The 24,072-nt window shown below is 38.2% G+C and overlaps 1 protein-coding gene across 1 annotated transcript in view; it reads right to left on the reverse strand.

The window, feature by feature from the left end:
* C10H12orf42 (chromosome 10 C12orf42 homolog) overlaps window positions 1–24,072 on the reverse strand; it is a 457,931-nt gene that overhangs the window by 120,709 nt on the left and 313,150 nt on the right. The window contains exons 1-2 of the transcript XR_004665400.2: window positions 14,611–14,816; window positions 14,407–14,476 (exon numbers count right to left, since the gene is read on the reverse strand). The gene's annotated coding sequence lies outside the window, so the exon portion shown is untranslated. Of the gene's footprint in view, window positions 1–14,406; window positions 14,477–14,610 lie in introns of the transcript that reaches the window.

Raw genomic sequence — 24,072 nt, forward strand, 5'->3', positions numbered from 1 at the left:
ATAATTATTTAACAAGCACTTGTTACAGTGCTTCTTATTCTCATCTGGGGAAAAAGGCTCAGAGAGGTCAATTTATCCCAGTCCTTACTAATAAGCCACAGAGCTGGGGGGTCCAAACTAGATTTACTGTACACCAAAGCCCATGCACCTTCCACCAGGTCATGATGCAATGATCAGAAGCAATTATTATAAGCCCAGTGTTGTATGCTCTGTGCTAAGATCTGTAAAATGGAAAAGCAAAGGAAACCCAATGTATCATTTCTCTTCTCAAAAGCAACCTAGACAATGAACACTAATGTATGGTGCTGACCATAAGTGGAATAAGAGTCTCCAAAAGATGCTCTGTGTCACTTCAGACAACAACAACCCTATTCGTATCTCCATATATCCTATGCTACCAGGCTTGAATCTTAGGAAACTTTCAGTAGTCACTTCTTGTTCTCTAACATCACAGCTGTTTGTATACTTACAGACTCTCCTATCCCCTTTCATAGAAATTATACATTTATATATGACTCTTTCTTCTTCTTGGCAGCAGCTCCTTGAATGCAAATATTGCCTGATATTTTCATGGTAAGTTCTGAGCAAATAGATGCTGGACGAATGAATTACTGAATAAGTGAGTACATTTCTTTATTTGCCAGGAAAGAATTGGGCATTGCTTGCATAACTTCTGTCTAAGGCACAGGGGGTGGGTGCCAGTACAAAAGACATTGTCCTGAAGAAATTTACATAGTATATCAATATTTTCCATATACTTATACTAATATTTTTAAGTTTGCATTGTTGTTTGTGTTACTTTTGTAAACCTTTTGTTTTTATCCAGACTCAAAGCTCTTGGAGAGCGGAAACCATGATGAATACTCCTTTATTTATTCCATGTAACACTCCAGACAAGAGTAGGCTTTGATTTTGTCATATTGAATTCAATTACCGGTTCAGTAGGAGAGACAAGATAAATTGGCAGGCAACCCATGTGTATCAGTATACTCACAAATGTGGAGTATTAGGATATTAGGATAAAATATGCTCAGAGTTGAGAGAATTTAATGAAACCCATGATACTTAGGTAGGACAAATGTCTTCAGACAGAGAAATTAAGGTTTACTATCACATATGTGAACCCTGAAAGAGCCAGTCTGTAAAGCTGGATCCTGAGTGGCTAACTGGGCCTAAATTCAAAATAGAGTGAAATGACCGTTTGCTGACTAGAGGTCACACACATAGTCTGTGTTCCTGGAGAACCCCCATGCTCACTTAACTTTGGGATTTGTATAGCTGTCTGTTCCTATTTATGCCACCTGAATCAACCAATGGACAATGACCTGCATTGGCCAATCAGAACTCAAGAAGCATCAACCAATTAGAACTAAGCAAGTTTGCATTCTTTATCCGCATAAGTAAACCAAAGTGGGAAACCGGGCAGGCACTTTCCCTATAAAAGACAGGCCCTCTCTTTGTTCTCTTGAAACATGGCTGCATCTCCCAGGTTTGCAAACTGTTAGCTGTAATAAAGTCTCTTTCCCCTTTTCAAAAGAAAATTATTTTCAGTGGATTCTGGTTCAACTTTCTTTATGACGAAATTCACCTGTGAAGTGAGGGAGAGGATTGCAAATATATGCCAAAGATAACAATAGGTCCGAAGGTGGCATATAGAAACAGTGGCAGGTAGAGACTCAAATTCACATAACTTAGCCAACTAATGGACTATCTCCTTCCTGTTTTTCTTTAACAAATGCAATTAAAAAAATCACACAGGTTAGTCTTTTAACCAGTCATGTGCCTGGTGCTGTATCAAGAGCTGTGGAAATAGCAGTCACAAAGCCAGGCAAAATCACTGCCCTTAAGAAGCTTATAATCTGAAGACATCACAGTGCGCATAAAGAATGAAACCAGGCCGGGTGCGGTGGCTGACGCCTGTAATCCCATCACTTTGGGAGGCCGAGGGGGGTAGATCACTTAAGGGCAGGAGTTCTAGACCAGCCTGGCCAACATGGTGAAACCCCGTCTCTACTAAAAATACAAAAACTAGCCGGGCGTGGTGGCGGGTGCCTGTAGTCCCAGCTACTCGGGAGGTGAGACAGGAGAACAGCGTGAACCCGGGAGGGGGAGGTTGGAATGAGCCGAGATCGCGCCACTGCACTCCAGCCTGGGTGACAGAGCGAGACTCCGTCTCAAAAAAAAAAAAAAAAAAAGAAAGAGAAAAAAGAAAGAGAGAGACAGAGAAGGAAGGAAGGAAGGAAGGAAGGAAGGAAGGAAGGAAGGAAGGAAGGAAGGAAGGAAGAAACCACAAGAAGTGTGAGTAGAAACACAGGCCCTGAAGTCAGCCTCTCTAGGTTTGAATCCTAGCTCCCAGCAAGGACTCTGAGACCTTGTGCAAGTAATATGAATGTCTCTGTGGCTCATTTTCTCCCATTATACAGTGAAGAAAATAGGATTAGGTTTATAGGGTGGTTGTTCTGAATATTTAATGAGATAATAGAGGAATAATTTAGTGGAGCTCCTATTAAATGATAAATGCTTTAAAAAAGTTAGCTATTATTGTTATTAAAGAAAGGTGATATTCTTATTCTCAAGAATGAGACACTCTAATAAATAGTTTGTGTATTTTATTTTATTCCACTTGATTTTCCAAACAACTTAATGATGTAGGTATTGTTATTCTTATTTTATGGGCAAGAATACAAAGATTTTTAAATAACATAATTATGGTCACATAATAAATGGAGTCAGAATTTGAATCCAGGTCTATTTCTTCCCAAAAGTCATACTCCTTCAGCTAGTCAATCCTGATTTAATAAATTATTGAATTCAAAGGCAATAAACCCCTCTCTTCATTTTTAAAATTCTTGCCTGAAATGAGATATTTCAATTCATATTTATCCTTTTCTTTCTTCTTGTGCTGTCTTTACTCTTTCTTTTCATACCCATTTGATTTAGTGTTATGATGAGATGGGTAAGTATTTTCTTCTCAACCTGCAAATTAACTTCTTAAGGCAAAATTTCATCCATCTTTTTTTTTTCCTTATGTTGTTCTGCAATACAAATAGCTCAAAATAGAGCTTGGCACTTATTAACGGCTCAGAAAATTAGCTTTTATTATAAGTGTTATTAGTCTTTATCTTTATCGACTCTTTTAAAACATCTACCTGACAACATTTTGATATTTCTAGTCCTAAATTAAATTTCTCCTTGCTGTTATCCAAATGTTCACGCTTTTGAAATAAATTGCTCTTCTCACTAGTGTGTATGGCCTGTGTGTCACATTACATCTCAGATTGGACAGGTTTCTCTGACCCTGATAGTCTTAGTGGTTGCGCAATCATGTTCTTCACATCTAGATCCTCCCAGGTGTATGTTCTGGCCTGCTCCGAATTGGCCCAGCCCCAGGTACTACAGACCTTCAAACCCAAGTCAGTATCACCAAGGTCCTGTTCCAAAGAGAACCAAGTCTGGCAGGAGATTAGGAGCTGCATCTCCTCCAGAAACTCATGCAGATATTTGGCTTACTTTCCTAAGCCTGAACTATAGGGTTCCCGGAGATTCACTGGACAATTTTGTGTCCCCCCAAATTGAAGCTTCTCCCACTCATCACCTCTACCTGGCTTAGGCTACAAATCTCTAGTCCTTGATTTGAACACTAGTCATTTCTCTAAGCTGAGTCTTTTATTGAACTCATTGAAGCCCCGATGAATTCCTATCTCTTAACAGCTCCCTCAACCTGGAGCCCCAGCCAGTGACTGGGTTACTGTTTCAACCCAGTGGATTTTTTTCCAGGAAAAAATATGTTGCTCCTCATTCACTATTGGCCAAAATCTCCTCTTGCATTTCTTCCATCCACTGAAAGGGATTTCAACATTTCATTTCAATAAGCATTTAGTATGATGTATCTCTTAGCTTAAGCACTTAACAGCACAAAAAATAAATTAGACTTATTCTTGAGAAACTTTTAGAATTATGAGACAAACCAATAGTAAATGAAAAAAAAATGCGCTTTAAATGGAGGTAAAAAGTAAGCTAGAAACATAAAGAAATATGCAGCACACTATCTCTGAGGGGTGGGCGTGTGTGTGTGTGTGTGTGTATACTGCAAATGATTAGAAAGAGCAGTCTCTAACAACTGAATTCTGAATAATTTCCATGTTTTTAATTGTGTCTATGTTAATATGTATATGCATCTCTTTATTGGTGAGGGAGAATGGGATAAAAAAGAAATGATTACATTACTGTGGATACTTTTATTCACCACAATGGAAGTCTTTAAACATAAAGTTGATGTACATTAAGAGGCAAGACCCAGGGCATATCATCTAAAGAAGATTCCTCCCACTTTTCTTCTGCTTACACCAATCCATCCAACCATACATGAATTTATATTCAATGTACTCAATTTATTCAGTGTATAATATTGCTTTGTGAACTATGGGAAATATAAATATGACTCAGTTTTTCCCCTCAAATAACTGACATGCTACTTGAGCAGATAACATATTTAAGAGCCTGATGATATCTTAGATATTATCTAGTTCAACTCTTTCAATCAAGAGAGATAAAGTAACTTTCCTGAGGTTGCACATCAGGATAAGGAGTCACATCCCTATCTTATTACCTAAATACATTATTCTCACTATGTTATACTTGCTTTACATAGTGAGCTTACACTTACATGAAAAATTCAACATGGCAAGGCAGTATAGGATGAGAGCTAAAATATTATAAAACCAACATTAGTTTTCATTCATTGAGTGCTTACTAGGTATCAGACACCATTCTAAGTTTATTTCTTAACCCGTTTAAAAATCAGAACTGCGTATATACCCAAAGGATTATAAATCATTCTACTATAAAGACACATGCACATGTATGTTTATTGCAGCACTATTCACAATAGCAAAGACATGGAATCAACCCAAATGCTCTTCAATATTAGACTGGATAAAGAAAATGTGGCACATATATACCATGGAATACTATGCAGCCATAAAAAAGAATGAGTTCTTGTCCTTTGTAGGGACATGGATGAAGGTGGAAACCATCATTCTCAGCAAACTAACACAGGAACAGAAAACCAAATGCCACATGTTCTCACTCATAAGTGGGAGTTGAACAATGAGAACATATGGGCACAGGGAGGGGAACATCACACACTGGGGCCTGTTGGGGGATGGGAGACAAGGAGAGGTATAGCATTAGGAGAAATAACTAATGTAGATGACAGGTTGATAGGTGCAGCAAACCACCATGGCATGTGTATACCTATGTAACAAATCTGCATGCTCTGCACGGGTATTCCAGAACTTAAAGTATAATATAAATAAATAAATAAATAAATAAAATAAAGATTAGGGTGGAGCAGCCAGCTTCTTTGTGCACTATGTAAATGGAATACCTGGTCCAACCAATCATCTGTGCCCTATGTAAATCAGACACTGCCTCCTCAAGCTCATCTATAAAACCAACCACATCTCACTGGGAACCAGGAGACCCATTCCGAACCTCTTCCCTCTGCACAAGGGAGCTTTTCTCTTTTGCCTATTAAACTTCCATTCTTAAACTCAAAAAAAAAAAAAAATCAGAACATCTCTAGGAGGTAGACATTATTATAACATGCTTTTTACAAATTAGTAAATGAGGTACAGAGAAGACAAGTAACTTATCCAAGATCATATGGTTAGTATGTATGAGAAATGAGTTTTAAGTCTAGAAAATCCACCTCCAGTGTCAGTGCTCTTAAACACAATGCATTGCTTTTCAAAACCTGTAGATTACTCAGAAAATAAATGCTACTACAGTGTTATAGTGGGCAAAATAATTACATTGTTAATTGATTAAAGAAGGTGTTTGGGATGAGATAGGATATATCATTAAAAAGATATACATATAAAAATTTGATATGCTAAAAATAAAATAAAAAGGATAAAATAAAAATAAAAAAGATAGAGCATGAATAGATATGAGTAAAGGTGAATGTGCAAGACATAGATTAGTGAACAGACCAAGGTTAGAGCAATGGTTCATGCTGAGAGGAATAGGAGGTTCAGAAGGAAAATATAAATAAGCTCCGGTACTGGACTAAGGAGCTCCCATTGAGCTTTTTTCAACTGAGAATTGACATTGAATAAAGTATGTTTAATTTTGTATATGGAAGGAACCAAAAGCAACACATCAAAAAATTGGAAAGTCAAGAAGCTAAAAGGCAAGACACCAGTGTAGTACTCCAGGCTTGAGTGGTGAACACTCCACTAATTTTTTCCCAACCTACTGGCTATGCCTTTGAGTCTCCTTTGCTGGGTACTTTTCATCTTCTTGGCCCTTAAATTTTGGAGTGTCCCAGATTTCCATTGTCAAATCTCTTTTCTTCTCTATGTACAATTATACCCTTATGCCATGATATTAAATAGCCTGCATATGCTAATAATTCTTAATTGCATGCTTAATATTTTCATTTGGATGTCTAGCCTTACATGTAGTCAGATAAAAACCTGACATTTTAGTATTCCTCTGGATCTTTCTCCTCCTCTCTTCATTCAGTGGCTCAAGGTCACTCTTGACTCTTCCTTACACAATGCTTGTCAGCAAATTACATCTATTTTCAAGTTTTGACCATTTTATATTTCCCCAATACCCTAGTGCAAGCTTCCATCAGCCTTCCACTTTTCTCACTTACTTGTCCATTTCTCCTCTCCTCGTACACATACTCTGTTCTCTATATAGTAGTATGATCCTTTAAAAAAAAAGCCAAATCCTGCCATTTTCCATTGATTATCTAACCCAGTACAATCCAAGATTTATTGTGATCCTCAACAAGTTTCTGCATGAGCTGTGTCCTGCCAACTCTCTCTCTTCTCCAACCCCTTTTCATCACTCCATTTACACCCAACGCACTCAGTTCAATTCAATTCAGTGTATGCTACTGCTTTGTGAACTGTGAAGAATATATTAGTAAATACAAATTGGCTTCTTGTCTTAAAATAACTGACAATGTAGTTGAGTTGATAAGATATTTTAGAGCCTCCTGATATCTTAAAGATCATCTAGTGCAACTCTTTCAGTCTGGAGAAGAGAAGTGACGTTTTTGAGGTTGCACATCAGGACAAGAAGTTACATCATTTATCTTTTTACCCCATACTCATCCCATTATGTTATACTTGCTTTTTATATTATATGCTCCTGCCACATAGATTTCTGTACTGTTTCTAGGATATACCAAGTCCCTTCTTTCCTGGAGCTTCTTAGCTTTTCTAGATAACACTCATCCAAGATTGTCACCTTTATTTATTGAGATTTCTGCTAAAGTATCACTAACTCAAAAGGACCACTAAAGTAGCAGACATCCCAATACCATCTATCCACTGACCCTGCACAATCTTTCTTTTTTTTTTATTATACTTTAAGTTTTAGGGTACATGTGCACATTGTGCAGGTTAGTTACGTATGTATACATGTGCCATGCTGGTGTGCTGCACCCACTAACTCGTCATCTAGCATTAGGTATATCTCCCAATGACAATCTTTCATTATATCACTTATCAATAACTGAGATTATATAAACACCTCAGTATATACTTATTAGTTGTTTATTGTCTATCTTCCCTTCCTAGAGAGTAACTTCTATGAGGGCAGAGGCATTGTCTGCCTTGTTCACTAAGAGGCCCTCAATAAATATTTGTTGAATAAAAGACTGGATGAGTGAGTGAATAAACAAATGGATAGGCATGAGAAGTAACTTTTTAAAGTATAAGTAAAGGATGAAATAGAAGGAAGAACTGTTAAGAAGGAGTATTTTGTAACTCTCACAATTGATTGGGTCTGAGAAATCAATGGGGAAGGTAGAGTTAAAGAGTACACCAAGATATTGAGTCGCAGGAGCTGGAAGAATAGTATTTTTAATAAATTGAAGAGTTGGAAAATATAAGTAAGTGTTAGAGAAGGAAATTAAAGGCATTAGAGAGACAGTGGTATTGAAGTATGGGACTCCATAAGATTTCAGACTAGGGGAACGAAACAGGAGAACAACAAAGGTCAAAGATTAAGCCTTGGGGCCCACCTACGCCTAGGTTTGGGGAAGAAGAGACAAGTCTTCTCCCTCTTCTCTATATTGGTATTATAGGACGAAGAAATGTGCCAGACTGAAGGTGAGTTAATTAGTGGGCCAGGGATGACAAAGGGAACCCAGTGTCAATGGCACAGAAACACTAAAGTGGTGGGGATAACACAGGGAGAAAATGTAAAAGGCCAGTGTCCCTATGTTGAGCACTGTAGGAACTTACAATAAGAAAATGGCTTGTTTGGAGAACCAGAATGAATTAGGTAGGGCACAAGATAGGGCAGAATGGTGAGTCCAGAGGCAAAGGCCAAGTCCAGTCTGTTTCTAAGAATGGGCATCATTCATTCATTCCTTCATTCATTTCTCAAATTTTAGGCAGGAGGGAGGCTCCTCCTGCCTAAATTCATGAATAAGACAGGTCTCCTGCTTTCATTAATTTCCCAATCTGTGATAGCAGGAAAAACAGAATAGGGTAATATGCATGAAGCAAAGCAGGAAAGGTGGGGAGTTGAGTGGGTAGAAGAAATAGCTCTAAGGAAGTCTAGCTCATGAGTATGTGGTGAAGTAACTAAGTGACAAGATGGTGTCAGGAAGTTGATGGAATGAGCCAGAGATGAGCAGCCCACAGTTGTAGGACAATTATGATGATACTAGCAATTATAATATTTTTATAGAGCTATCAGTTTCCTTTGGTCTGCCTACCTTTTCCCCTTGCTGATATATCTCATTCCTCACAATGCTATGTGGAGTATATAATATTCCCCCACTATTTATGGATGAGGAAACAGGGGCTCAGAGAAGCAAAAGACTTGCCTAAATTGTCACTCTCCCTAGACAAACTCTAAGTTGGAGGTGAGCTATTTCACTGCAGTGTCATGTGGCAACCCCACAAAGTCCTCTGCTGACATCACTGTATTTCCTAATAAATCATACCCAGATTTTATTGGCCTATTTCAAGGATATTGCTACAAAATATTTCCAACAGTTTCAGATGTTTTTCCTGGAATTTTATCCAAAAGAAGAACATAGTATAATAACACAATGCTAAAGCTAACATAAGCCTCCTTTGTGCCTAGAATCTAAATTTCGTCAAATATATCTCTTGAACTCGTACCCTAGGAGTTAATAATTAAAGTTTCCACCACATAACCTCCAGAGATTTGTTTTTCTTAGTTTATATTGCCCAATAATTTACCTCCAATGACAAAGCTTCTCCCAAACAAGGTTTTGAAGTGTGTGTCCACTTCTCTCCAGGAAATAAATGTTTTTAGGGGGAACATTAGCACCACAGTGGCTGTTAGAGATAAGCCAGTCCAGGCTCCTTAATTAGAGACCAAATCTCAGGTACCAAAGAGTTTAGTGATTTGTTTAGGGGTCCAGAGTTGTTCGTGCATTTTACTAAATCCATGTTATTTATTTTTGCTGGCATCTATATAGCCTGTATACAAAACATGAAGTAAAATTGATCAGAAAATATCCAGTTTAATGTTTTTTATTGTATAAATGAAGAAACAGAGGCTCAGAGAGTCTAAGTGATACTTCTGAGTTCACATGGGAAAGCAGCAAAAAAGCTGAGCACCCAATTCCCTATTGGAGATTTCACATGGGACAGTGCTTCTCAAAATAGAGATTGATGGACACTTTCATGTCTTAAAGAAAATCTCCTTCCCACTCTAGACTTCCTAAATCATGAACTCTGGTGTTATCTGAGGAATCTAAAAGCCCCTGCCTGCAGACTTTCTGAGATCTTACCAAGTTTTTCATGCAGGTCTGAGTGCCTCATACTGTAACAAGATAACTTTTGTCTTTCATTGTATCCTAGACCTTTATGGAGAAATCACCAAAGGCCCTTTGTAACTTTCATTAGACCTCCACTCCTTCTTCTTATATTAATGCCTTCCATTAAACAAATGCACCCGTCCCTCTTAAAAGTCCTCTCCCTGTGATTCTTTCCTTTGGTGGATTGTGCTTGATCCTCACTTCTTCTTCTCCTGATTAATCGTGTGGTTTCTTCTCCACTTTTGTCTCCCGCTCACTTCTCTCTCATCTTGTTCTACCAGATTCATCCACTGCAGGAACTCAAGCATACCCTCTATTTACTCATATTGCTCTCACTCTAGGTATTCACAGATTTGGGAAGTGACGATGGATTTAAATACAGGACATCCTATCTGCATTCCTAAACATAGAAGACAAGGTGTTGGATCAACTTGCCCCACATAAAAGAGATTATGAATCCAAATTAGAGGCTATCTCTCTAGACTTACAGATCGCTGCTCATTTCTTGAAACAACACTGCCTCTATTGACTAATAAATGCTACAGTTACCATATGTTCAACACTTACTGTGTTTCAGGCATTCTGCCTAGTGCTTTATCACATTATCTGATTTCATTACTATAACAATCCTATTAAGTCATTATTATGATTCCCATTTCATAGATGAAGGAATTCAGAAATTAAATGCTCTGCCAAAAGTCACACAACCTATGGCAGAGCCCTTACTTGGATTCAGGGTCAACTAAACATACATGTATATCAGAAGTAGTGGTTTTTTGAGAACAAAAGGACTAATGTGATTCAAAGTGTGCCAAAAGAACATAGTCTCAGGGTTAATTTGGGAGCTATGTACCAAGCACTGGTCTAAGTATTTTACATGTGTTAAGTAACACAATTCTTCAGTCAACCCATGATGTAGATACTAGCATCAGCATTCTCACTTTACAGATGAGGAAGTGGAGGTAGAGAGAAGTATATTGCCCCAGGTCACACAGCTAGTAGGTAATAGAGATAGGATTCAAACTCAGGGAGTCTGTTTTTTTAGCCTGACTTCTAATCGCCAACCAACATTCCCTCTGAAAATCTGTTAGTTAACAGCAATCTTCAAATGTTTAAAATATTTGAAAGCCATTTTGTAAACAATCAAAGTATATCAAAATTATGATTCATTTTTCTATCTCAAAACTAGAAAGCATACCTAATTCATTTTCAAATTCATATCTTCTAACAGTTTTAAATTGTATTAATAAAATTCAGTGACTAGTGGGAAGAAAGTACTATCAAATCTCACCAAGTGATGTCAAAGTTCCCAGAACTTTGAATTTTACTCCAAATGAACCAATATAATGTACATATGGTTTTTACTGATAGTTACTTCATGTATCCAGCGAAAAGTAAATTGCATTATGATTTGCCACACATATGCTAATGTATGAAATTATTCTGATTACCATTTGACAAATCAGTAGCACAAATAAAAATAATAATTACTGATATCCAACCAATTTAGATGCATTATAATTTCTATTTGCTCAAAATGCAAGGATATTATATGCTATAGGATATTGTCTCCTAATAGGTAACTACCCTAATAGGTAATCAAAGGCACACTTTAATCTTATTATGGAGTAAAGAGAAATATGTCCTATGGCATGAGAATCTATAACCAGTTTTATTCAAGAATAAAATGGCAGACCAGACTGTATTCTATATAGAATCTCTAAAAAGTCCCTTTTGTTTTTTTAATAGTGGTGGGACAAGATGCAAAGTCACTCTGATCCCAAGTTATAAATACAAAGTAAAAACAAAATCCATTCACGGACAAACCTACTATTCAACATTGTATCTAATAAACCACAATGAAAGGACAGTTGAACAAGAAAATGTTGCAAAGCTCATCCCAGCCAAGAGTTGGTGAGCTAGAAGTTTTAAAATGCATATGCTCTAAAAATTGGGCGCTCATCTTCACCACAGTGAAAATAAAGCCCAAGGAGCTTATGTGGCCTCAACTGCCAAAAAGAGTGGTGTGAAGTTCAGGGATCCACCAAGTTTTAGAATCCAAAGGGGAAAAAAATGGAATAATTTTCTGTTACACTCCACTTTCAACCTCTCCAGATGGATTACGAAAATAGTGAGAAATCTAACAAAGCATTGCACAACTCTTCAGGCTGTATTTGGGTATATGACAATGAGAGAGAGGCAGCATTTATCAGTTGACTCTGCCCTGGAATATTTTCTTAATGCTGATCTCTGGCAAGGTGACCGGGCACCATGACCCAAACCAAGTGGATGATTAAATCAGCCAATTAATAAGTACATACTGAGATGAAAGGGAGGACAAAGCAGCCAGGATAACTACAGCTGGCACATTTCCCCATGATTAAGCTTTGACCTCCTTAGATCAGCACACCGGATGCTGGACACTGGACACTGATCCTCCATCGAGACCACTGAAATTGCTTGCTGCTGCTCCATATGCCAGAGCCCTGTTGTCCTGCAGGCTTCATCAACCATGTGGCACTTCTCTTATTCTGCTTCTTCCCGCCATGCCATATCCCACCTCCCCCCAGTTCAATACTACTCCTTGGAATTGCTTACCGGCTAATTGTTTGCATCTCATCCCACCACTATTAAAAAAACAAAAGGGAATTGCTATTCTGTCCCTGATTGGATTAGACACTCTTGGGGACCAGGAAAATATTCTCAAACATACATCGTATAAAAATGTCTGAATACATGTGTTTTAAGAGTCAGACTTCCCACATTTATAGTCCTAATTCTGTGAGTTACCACTTTCTATCCCTGTGACCTTAAGGCAGGCAGCTGAGTCTCTCTATGCCTCAACTTCTCATATTTATAACAGAGAAAACAGCAACTACATTTTAGGTTTCTTGTATAAATGAGATAATAATGCACATAAGAGTTTATCAGAGTTCCTGGCACACTGGTAAATGTTCAATAATGAATGGAGTCCCAATTTTCTGGCCCAATTTCTAATTTTCTGGTCCCATTCTGTGGTATTATATGTGTCATTTAACTCTCATAACAATCTTTTGTGGTATCACTATTATCCCCATTTTGCAATAAGGAAACTGAGGCACAGAGAGTTTCACCTCATGGGTGAGGTCCTGAAGATAGTCATGGCAGGACCAGGATTTGAAGGTAGGCTGTCTGGCTCTAGGATCTGTGCTCTTCATCTTCATGCTGTACTACCTCAAAACAAAGTCCAATCTGGCAACCACATAGGAAAATCATATGGGACTCTCTCAGAACTTAGGTGCCAATAAGACACCACGACCATTTGTAGTTGAAAATTATGTCCCCATGAGTAGTTATTATTCATCACTTACATTTTAGTGGAAACAGGTAGACCTGATTTTCTAAAAGGAACTGAAGTCTAATAGAAGCTATGTTTGAAGCCAGCCATAAAAAAAAAAATTCTCCTCATACTTTCTGTGACCCTTGCTCCATTTTAATTCATTATTCAACAGTTTATGAGACTGTATCCTGAATTGCAGAGTGTTCTTCTGTTAGGATAGCACTTGCCTGAACTATAACTGTTAAGTAAAGGCAAATGGAAAAAAAAATTCTATTGGAAGGATATCCATACCCTTCTTTATGATAGAATGATGACTCCCAAGAGGAAAACAAATAAGACGGCCTGATCCCTAGAAAATCAAGCCACACCATCTCAGCTTCTGACACAATGGCCCTTGGATGTTCAGTGATGTGACTAAATTTTTAAGGCAAGATGAGCCTCCATAAAGTAAGAACAAAATGCTCTCCACAATCTAAACTATGTAAAGGGCTTTGACCAAAAGTTACCCCTAAGTATCTACCTAGAGCTACCAAAGAGAGAACAATTCCCTAGCCACTGCACTACCCTTTCTGACTCCAGGTTTCCAAAGAGCTAAAGAAATGTAAGGGACCCCAAGGAACTAAAACTGCTTGAATAATTTTTTGAGACAAAGCTTGAGAAACAGAAAAGCAGTTCTATATGGGGGAAAGAAATCATTGTTAAAGCATAGAACTGCGACCATGGGCCTTCCAGGGGCATGGCCAGAAACTCTGCTGAAAAACTGACTTTCTTTTACAAGAAATCAGATAATAAGACTCCTTTAAGAAGTACAGAATAGTTAAATTCATCACATAATTTAATTGTACAGGTTATTAAATAGCAGTTTGCCTCTCCTCCTTCTCCGACGCTGCTTTTGTGTATTAAACTCAGACTAATCAAATTGGGGATTCCAAGAGTACTGTATTAGTCATCCTCATCCCTTTTAATTTGTTTAATGGCCGTGTGTGTGTGTTTGTGTGTGTGTGTGTGTGCGCGCGCTAACAGCAGTGCATCGCTTAGCCTCACGACAACATGTAAATAAAGAATGGATAGGGAAAGTTTTGCAGAAAAGAATAAAGCGTGTTTCCTTTCTAAAGTTACATTTGATGTTTGAGTAATTCATGAAACGTGTACTGCAAGCAATGGTGCTTATTATTTCTTAGTGGTCTCCAGACACAGGAGAAGAGCGACGGCGAAGAAAGGAAGGAAGGAAGAAAGAAAAGGAGCCTGAATTTACACTCACCGCTTCAAAAGCCCTTTTGTACTAAGCCAACTTCTCCTGGCTGAAGATGCAGTATCTGCCAAGAAGTCGCCTGCAAGAAAGCACACCACACAACAAAAGTATAAAACAGTCCATTAAAGGGCTCCTTTTCTACCCACCCCCAACTTCTTTTAATAATTTTTTTTCTTTTGCATAAAAGACATATTTTTAGAAAGTGGCACTCACTCGGTGCCCTACAATGCTGACTGGGATTAGAAAATAAGCTGCCTCGTTAGTGAAGTTTCGAGTTCGGTTTGGCTGTTTGGGTCAATTGTCTTTTCACCTGGCTCGAGCCACCAAGTCAACGTGAACTAAGAATAGGAGTTATTTAGCATGTAGGACCCGTCGGAGAGCAAGCCTCTCGGAGCAGTGGTCTGAGAGGAGCGAGAATGGCTGTCTTGTTTGGGTGGTTGTTGTTTTGAGCTGCTCTTACACATTCAGACTTTCTGTCCATTCAGCCAGAGAGGCCACGTGTCCGAAACCTGAAAGGGGCTAGTGCTTTAGAGCAACGTGGTTAAACTTGCCTTTTCATATGTGGGATTTTCCATGTGGACAATATTTGTTCTCTAGGCGTTTTGAGAAGCCTGCTCATATATGGATGTTTTTCAATGTTTATATTTTCAAGTATGTGTTTAAAAACCAGCATAAACTGTGGGGGATGTGAGAGGGTAGGAGGAAGAGAAAGTAGAAATAAACAAAGAGTGGTCAGTAACTTCTTCCATCACAGGCTGCATAGACACCTGCTGGAAAGTCACAAGTCCTGTGAAATGACTCGCCGAGTGTTTTGATCTCCATGATGCCAACTGGCTGACTTTTCCAATGAACTGACCAGTTGTTTTGGCATCTTTCAGGAACAACTCTGCTTCAATCTGAATTATTTAGAAGTAATTACCCCATGGGTGGATAATCAAGGCCTGTGCTTTCTTTCTATTTTCTTTCTAGGCACCTGCTTTTTGGGGCCTATTTTAATACTAATTCATACCCCAAACTTGAGAAGGGTGTTTCAGTTTACTTCAGTGAACATTTTTATTAAACATCTGTCATGCGCCAAGCACTCTGCTAGCTTCTGGAGATAGAAAGATAAAAAGAGGTGATTGTTGCTATCAAGAAGTTTGAGATTTTGTGGGAGACAGACATGATTTAAAGTAATGTCATGAAAAGAAACCCAGAGTGGTTTGTGGCTATTGGGAAGGAGACTTTTAGCATAACCTGGGACTTTCAGGAATGACCTTTCAAGGCAGTGAAGAATGGGCTGAGATTTGAAGAATATGGAGGAATAAACCAATTAACCAAGTGAGAAAGAAATTTCTGGAAGAAGAAGCCATGTAAGAAAAGGCAAAGAGGCATAAAATGGTGGGATTAGCAGTTCAGTAGACCTGGAGCATAAAATGTGAGAACAGAAAAAGAGGGGATGAGATGGAGAAAAAGAATAGTGGATTATTGCACCGTGGAGAGTCCAGCCACCATTTTAAAGCATCTGTACTTTGTCTCAAGGGCAACAGGGAACCACTGAAAGGCCAAATCAGAAATATGAGGGGATCAGATCTAAATTTAGTTATATCTTCATGTAAATGGATTTGAAAACAGGCCGTGGGAGAATGGTTAGCAGACTATTACAACCATTCAGGGAAGAAAGAATAAAATTCAGAATGACGGATTTGGTGGTGCAGTTGAGGAAGAAATTCAGATTTGTAAAATGTATGTCAGGCAAAATTAGCAGGATCAGGAAAAGGGAGAGGCTATGATAATTCCCAGATTTCTAGTTTAGACAACAGGATGGTGACAGTGCTGTTGACCAAGAGAGGGCCTCCAGGAAGAATGATCTGAAGGTGAAGGAGGAGAGGAGAAGTAAATAGGGAGCATGACAAATTCTGGTGCCTCCTGGGACAGTGGGACAGAGTTTAGGAGGCAGTCAGACACAGGTAGAGTGAGCTTCCAAAAATCAATGATTTAAACTATGCCCTCCCAATGGAGCCAACATTTCCCTCAAAAAAAAAAAAAAAAAAAAGGTGAAAATTTACTTTTGGTGGGAGGAGTCAGCATAAAGCTCTTACATATTACAATGGTTTGTGGCCCTTCAAAGGGTCACAAACACATACCTATATATCTATAATGCTATTACAATTTCATGGCGAGGAGGGGAGAAAATTAGGTGGCAAGTAGGAAAAAAACATGTCTGAAAATGATCCTTGGGATGGCAATAACGAACTAAAGATTGAAAAACAATGACTTAAATCTGTGGTTTTATTGTTGGCTGTTACAAACTCAAAGAGAGTTGACTTCATTGGCTAACATGGAGTTTGGAGCAATATTTGCACTGGAGAAAAAGCCCCTGGATAGCTTAGCACAGTTCTCTTGGGTCAGGATCTTCCAGGTTGCTGTTTATTGAAATGCAGATTCCAGGACTCATACCTTCAGTGATATTGATTGAGAATTCCATATGAGTAGAGCCCAGGAATCTGCATTTAAAATAATTTCCTTTTTTTTTTTTTTTTTGATGGAGTTTTGTTCTTGTTGCCCAGGCTGGAGTGCAATGGCGTGATCTCGGCTCACCACAACCTGCACCTCCTGGGTTCAAGCGATTCTCCTGCCTCGGCCTTCCAAGTAGCTGGGATTACAGGCATGTGCCACCACACCCGGCTAATTTTGTATTTTTAGTAGAGATGGGGTTTCTCCATGTTGGTCAGGCTAGTCTCGAACTCCTGACCTCAGGTGATCCGCCTACCTCAGCTTCCCAAAGTGCTGGCATTACAGGCATAAGCCACCGTGCCCAGCCCACTAATTTGCTTTTTATACTTTGACCTAACTAATTTAAAAATTCAAGGATCTGGGTTGGGTGCGGTGGGTCACGCCTATAATCCCAGCACTTTGGGAAGCCGAGGTGGGCAGATCACAAGGTCGAGAGATTGAGACCATCCTGGCCAACATGGTGAAACCCCGTCTCTACTAAAAATACAAAAATTACCTGGGCATGGTGGCACACGCCTGTAGTCCCAGCTACCAGGGAGGTTGAGGCAGGAGAATCATTTGAACCCAGGAGGCAGAGGTTGCAGTCAGCCAAGAATGTGCTACTGCACTCCAGCCTGGTGACAGAGCAAGACTCCATCTAAAAAAATAAATAAATAAGTAAAAATTAAAAAAAATAAAAAATAAAAAAAATTCAAGGATCTGAGATTGAATTAGGAAGCAATATTCCAGTGGTGGATGAGAAATTTTCAAGAGAAGAAGCATTGTAAAATCATAAGCATACCATAAATGGAACTTAGGAGCTTAGGTCTCACTTTCCAAACTTTGAAATGGGTCACTCAACAACAACAAAATAGATGTCCCTCTACAAAAAGAAGAAAGACAGAGGTGGAGGTAGCTTTGGTAACACGGCTACATTTGTTTCAGCTCGAAACACCAGTAGCCTGTGTAAGCTGAAAAGGGGAAGTTAATCTGAATCCACTGGCAGACATCAGTTCTCATGGGAGCCCCAACGAGGTTAGTTTTACGTAAACTGTGAAAGTACCAGAATGATCTTCTTCATTCACCCAACAAATTCTACTCTGTAGCAGGTACTGCCTGACCTCTAGAGTTACACCATATCCATCAAAAACTCACCAGAGAAATAGCATTTATGGAGATTGTCTGAAAGATATCCACTCACCTATAATCTACACCTCTACCCCTACCCTGTCTCACAGGTAGGGAGAAAAGCTAAGACACATTTAATAAAATGCTAGGCTGACTTTGGGAAATGCCATAAGCTTATATTGTATTTCCCTAGGATGAAAGACTCCTTCTCATTTTGCCACCATGTCACTTGTAAGAATGATGTTGAGTGTGGTCATTACTTTGCCTAGTAATTAGAACGACCACTCTTCTGGTGGTTGTTTATGTTAGGTGATTAGTAATCGTAGGGTTTTTCTCGTGTTTTTATTTTGTTTTAACTCATGGACACTGAGAATTACATGGCTGGTCTTTATTCCCCCCTCTTAATTTAGGCTGCTAAAAAAGCAAAAACCAGACTTGCTCATTCCCAATAGCAAGTAGAAGGGACTCAATACTATGTGTGTTTTTATTAGTCTCCTTCTTACTTCCATTTTATGTTCTTAAATAAAATATATACCAGAGCCATGGCATTTATTGGTCTTTTAAGGGACTTGTAAATGAGGTTAAGGCATTATGTTATCTGGAAGTTACCAGCTGAGAACGGATTAGTTATCTGATTGACCCATCCTAGCTCAGGGCAAAGCTGCAAAGAAACAGATATGAAATAGGTAAATTCTGAAGAAAATGGCAAAGAGGAGGAGCAGAGCAGGAATGGTAAGGTCAAGAGAACAGTGTTTACTCAGTTCTACCCATGTGATAGCATTGCATTCAGTAGTGGGTAACCTAAGGCAAGAATTGGGTCAGAAACAGTTACTTAATAAAGGTTTAGTTCATGGCACACTAACCACTAGGGGTTTTACTAATACCCTACCCTCAACTCCCTCCTCTTATATTTCTATTTTTCATATAAATTTTTATTGAGATAATTGTTGGTTTAAATGAAGTTGTTAGAAATAATACAAAAAAACACTCTAGAGCTTTTATCCAACAGAACCTCAAAATATGTCAAGCAAAAACTGTTGTTTCTTACTGCTGATATCTCCCAATAGCAACATTTTGTAAAACAATGTGATATCACAACCAGGACATAGATATTAATACAATCCACTGATCTTATTCAAAATTTTCATTCTACTTGTACTTATTTCTGTCTGTGCATTTAGTTCTATTTAATTTTATAACATATGTAGTTTCAAGTATTTACCATCATAGTCAGGAAACAATTCCATCACTACAAGGGTGCCCTTTTATAATAATCACTGTACTCCTCTTGTATTTTGTGAAAGAATTTGTATAAAGTTGGTTTAATTGCATTCTCTTGCTCTATTTCATTTCATTTCATTTTAAGACGGAATCTCTTCTCTGTCGCCAGGCTGGAGTACAGTGGCCCGTTCTCAGTTCACTGCAGCCTCTGCCACCCAGGTTCAAGAGATTCTCCTGCCTCAGCCTCCTGAGTAGCTGGAACTACAGGCGCGTGCCACCATGCCCAGCTAATTTTTATATTTTTAGTAGAGGTGGGGTTTCACCATGTTGGCCAGGGTGGTCTCGATCTCTTGATGTCGTGATCCACCCGCCTTGGCCTCCCAAAGTGCTGGGATTACAGGCGTGAGCCACCACACCCAGCCCTTGCTCTCTTTTTAATAGATGTAGAGCCTATAGTGAGATTTTCTATTTTATTGCTGAGACTGGTGAATTTTATCTTTATTTTTATTTTGTCAGTCTTACCAGATATTTATCAATGTATCATTTTTTTTTGAATAACCAGCTTTTGGTTTCATTAATTGTTTCTATGGTCTCACATTTTTTATTTTATTGGTTTCTGCTCTTATCTTTATTATTTCCTTTCATTCTTTGGGTTTGATTTTCCCTTTATTTACTAGTTTCTTGAAACAGGAACTAAGATTATTGATTTGTGATTTTTCCTCTTTTCTAATGTAAACTTTTTGTGTTACAAATTTTCTTCTCAGCACTGCTTTAACTATGTCTCACATGTTTCCACATTTTATACACTCGTTTTTATTTAGCTCTATGTATATTTTTTACTTACTTTGAGTCTTCCTCTGTGATCTATGGATTATTTAGAAATGTATTTTTAATAATCACTATTTAGAGATTTTCCTGTTGTCTTTGTGTCCTTGTTTTCTAGTTTCTCTCTATTATGGTTATAGTATATACTCTATATTACAAGTTTTTGTTTAATTTGTTGAAGTTTGTCTTATGTCCCATGATATGTTCTGTCTTGGTTGGGAATGTCCCATAGATGCTTGGAAAAAGCTGTGTATGTTGCCACTGCTAATATATAATGTCTCACATTGGTGATTATGTTGTTTAGAGCTTCTATAACCAAGCTTATTTTCTGTCTATTAATTCTGTCAGTTTCTGGGGACACTGTGTGTTGACATCCTCAACTATAATTCAGGATTAGTCTATCTCCTTTCAGCTCTATCAATTTTTGCTTCACATCTTTTGAGGTTTTATTGTTTGGTGCATACCTGTTAAGATCTTTATGTTTTCCTGATGGACTAACCTTTATATCATTATATAATGCCCCACTTGGTCTCTAGTAATTTTCTTTAAAGTCTACTTTATCAGGTATTAATATAGTAAATTAGTGATTTTGTAAATTAATGTTTTCATGGTATATCTTTTTCCATCCTTTTAATTTTAACCTACCTATGTCATTGAGTTTGAAATGAGATTTTTGTAACTAGCATATAATTGTCAAACTTCCTTTTGAAAGCACAAAATTGGGGATAAGGATATCAGAGAAGAGGGAATTGAACTGAAAGCTATAGATGAGGGTGGGGAATGGCTATGTAGTGCTCCGTATATGAGAAACAAAGAAAATTCTGTGGTAGATTCTTTCTTGGTTTCTCTTCTAGTTTAGGAAGACCCCAAGTCAAAGACATAGGGGCAGATGATTACACAAAACATAAGTACTATAGGCTGAATTGTCACCCCCCCCAAATATATATGTTAAAGTTCTCACCCCCAGTAACTCAGCATGTGACTATATTTAAAGATAGGGTCTTTAAAAAGGTAACTAAGAAAAAATGAGGTCATATAAGTGATCCTTAGCCTAATATGACTATTGTCTTTGTAAGGAGAGATGATTAGGATGTAGACAGGTGAATGCACAGAGGAAAGACCATATGAAGGCATAGCAATAAAGAAGCCATCTGCAAGCCAAGGAGAGTGGCTTCAGAAGAAACTAAACCCACTAACACCTTGATCTTAGATTTTTACCTTCCAAAATGATAAGAAAATAATTTTCTGTTGTCAAAGCCACCCAATCTGTAGTATTTTCTTATGGTAGCCCTAAAAAAACTAATACAGTAACTAAGGGTATGGGATAAATGAGTTGAGCAGGGAGAAAAAGCAATAAAGAGTGCATTCATAAGAGGTTTTCTATTGTAGACATTTAGGATTTACTCTTGGATTCTTCTGTCCCTCATTGGCTAAAGGCGACTCCTAGATAAAGTGTTAAATTCCTGACATTTCTGGACTACCTGTGCTTGGGCTAAGCTAGCTTCCATGGTGTTGGAGAAAGCTCTTCAGCAGATAAGCAAAGAGTCACAGGTACTTCAGGTAGGAAGTTATGATTGTGCTTGATCACTCATCGTCCACTGTAGTTGCAGGTGAACTTAGGTGTGGACCATTGGCATATGGGTAAGCATCAACAATATCTACTACAGACCCTTCCTTCTTTTTCCCTTCCTTCCTTCCTTCCTTCTTCCTTCCCTCTTTCCTTCTTTCCTTCTTTTTTCTCCTGCCAGGCTCTTGGAAATCTCAGTCTCTTTGACATGTGATATGGTTCCCACCCAGATCTCATCTTGAATTATACTCCTATAATTCCCACATATTGTGGGAGGGACCTGGTGGGAGAGAATTTGAATCATGGGGGTGGTTTCCCCAATACTGTTCTTGTGGTAGTGAATAATTCTCATGAGATCTGATGGTTTCATCAGGGGTTTCTGCTTTTGCATCTTCTGCATTTTGCTCTCGCTGCCCCCATGTAAGAAGTGACTTTCACCTCCCGCCGTGATTCTGAGGCCTCCTCAGCCATGTGGAACTGTAAGTCCAATTAAACCTCTTTTTCTTTCCGGTCTCGGGTATGTCTTTATCAGCAGCATGAAAATGTACTAATACAACATGTCCCTTGAGAAACAGTCTTTCAAGTCCTTGTGTGGTAAAATGGCCAAAACCTTCTATTTGGCCGTCCTCAACTGCTCCCTTCCTTAAGAAACTAAGTTGGTCCAGAGTGGGACCCATGTGAAATGAGTCTTAGGGCATGGTAGGTTTATAATTACAGCTCTGGACATACAAAAGAAGTTATTAATACTTCCACCTTTTGTTATAGTTACCGTCTCTTGACAGAAGAGAGTAGGATATAGACTGTGGAACTAGGTCAAGAAAGCTACCAGGTCTGTTTTCATGGCTATGGGCTTTTAGGACTATCTATCAACTTGAAAAAGAAGTTCATAGGGTTCCATAAAGTTCATCCAGCTTACTCAAAGACTGTCTTGTAGTATGACGTCAAATTGTAGCTAATAGTAAAAACAGTTTTCCAGGAGTATTCCTTCTGTTAATCTTCCTCATAAATTTTCAGTGATGGTGGTATGTAAGAGGATAAGAATTTAGAGTTCTTGCCTTTCATCCACGCACTTAAAATTTGAGCTGACATGGGTTCAAAAGTGATTTTTCATTATGTTTAAAAGCCTAAGAAATAGTACACTGTCTAATCAAAATGGCATAAATCATTTGCTCTTGGCAGGAACTTTGTTATCTCATCATAAGGACACTAGAGACTCTTGTTGATTGGTTTTTTAATTGGCTATTATGGATGTGATTGATTAATTTGAAACATAAAAATTTCATGAAAAATCATGAATTAATGGATGTATGTAAGGGATACAATCTCTTAAAATACAAGGTTCAAGTGGGATGTAAGCTCTTGAGGTGACACACCTGGAACCCAGTGGCCTTGGGCTCCAGAATTATCTTCCACCAGTCTACTCCTCATTATTATTATAAGATGTAGGAAAGATGCATCCTATTTTTCCCCTAATATAACAGGAAAGGAAACTAAAGCCAAAGAGAGAAATGTAGCTGAGAACCCTGTTTTCTGCCCTTTCCACCTTACTTTGATGGTACTCACCACTTCTCTCATTTGTTCATTTGTATTTCAGATTATGCTTTGTTCCAAAAAAATTTACTCTAACTCACAAAAGCACAATAAAACATTACATACTATACCATTAAATCCTGGAAGAAGTCTCTAGTCAGGTTTTCCTGACTTTTTGTTTTTCTTAGGGTTAGCTCTGAATACTAGACTCATTCTCTTGGAGGGAGGGAACTCAAAATGGGCAAGAATGATTTGTTTTGCCTTAGCAAGATAAGGAATAATACTATTTATATAATGTTTACCAAGGGCCACACACTATTTTAAGTGCATCTTACAGATCAGTTTTACAGATTAACTCATTTAATCCTCATAAATCTTCCATGGAATAAGTACAATTAACTGCCTTACAGAATAAAAAAAAAAAACTGAAACACAGAGACATTAGGGAACTTTCCCATAGTCACAACATTAATGATTAATGCATATAGGATTCAAATACAGGCTGTCTGGCCCTAGAAGCCAACTTTTACTACCAAGCTAAGCTGTATCTCAGAAAGGGCAGATGGGATGACCACTGAGGTCATGCTATAGACTCCATTCTTGATAGGAAGACATGATCATGGCAAGTAAAGATCTCTTTGCCCCTTTAAAACATATACTTTTGTTTTGCCAATGTATGGTCTTTTCATATCAATGAGAATGAGGAAAATAGTTGAAGAAAGGCTGAATAATAATTGGCATTTAAGTATCTCTGTTATCTATACTTGGGCAATTCTTGGGAGGTAATAATGTCCTAAGTTAAAAAAAAGGCTGGAATTGTTGTCATTTTCTGAGCAGCAGCTGCATCAAGATTTGCCATGGAATAAAGTTTTGGGTAAGACAATTCACCTTTCCTCTTATTTCTGTAGCACTTGCTAGCTACACCTTTA

The sequence above is a fragment of the Pan paniscus genome, chromosome 10 (genome assembly GCF_029289425.2).
Source record: "Pan paniscus chromosome 10, NHGRI_mPanPan1-v2.0_pri, whole genome shotgun sequence".
Classification (NCBI taxonomy): Eukaryota; Metazoa; Chordata; class Mammalia; order Primates; family Hominidae; genus Pan; species Pan paniscus.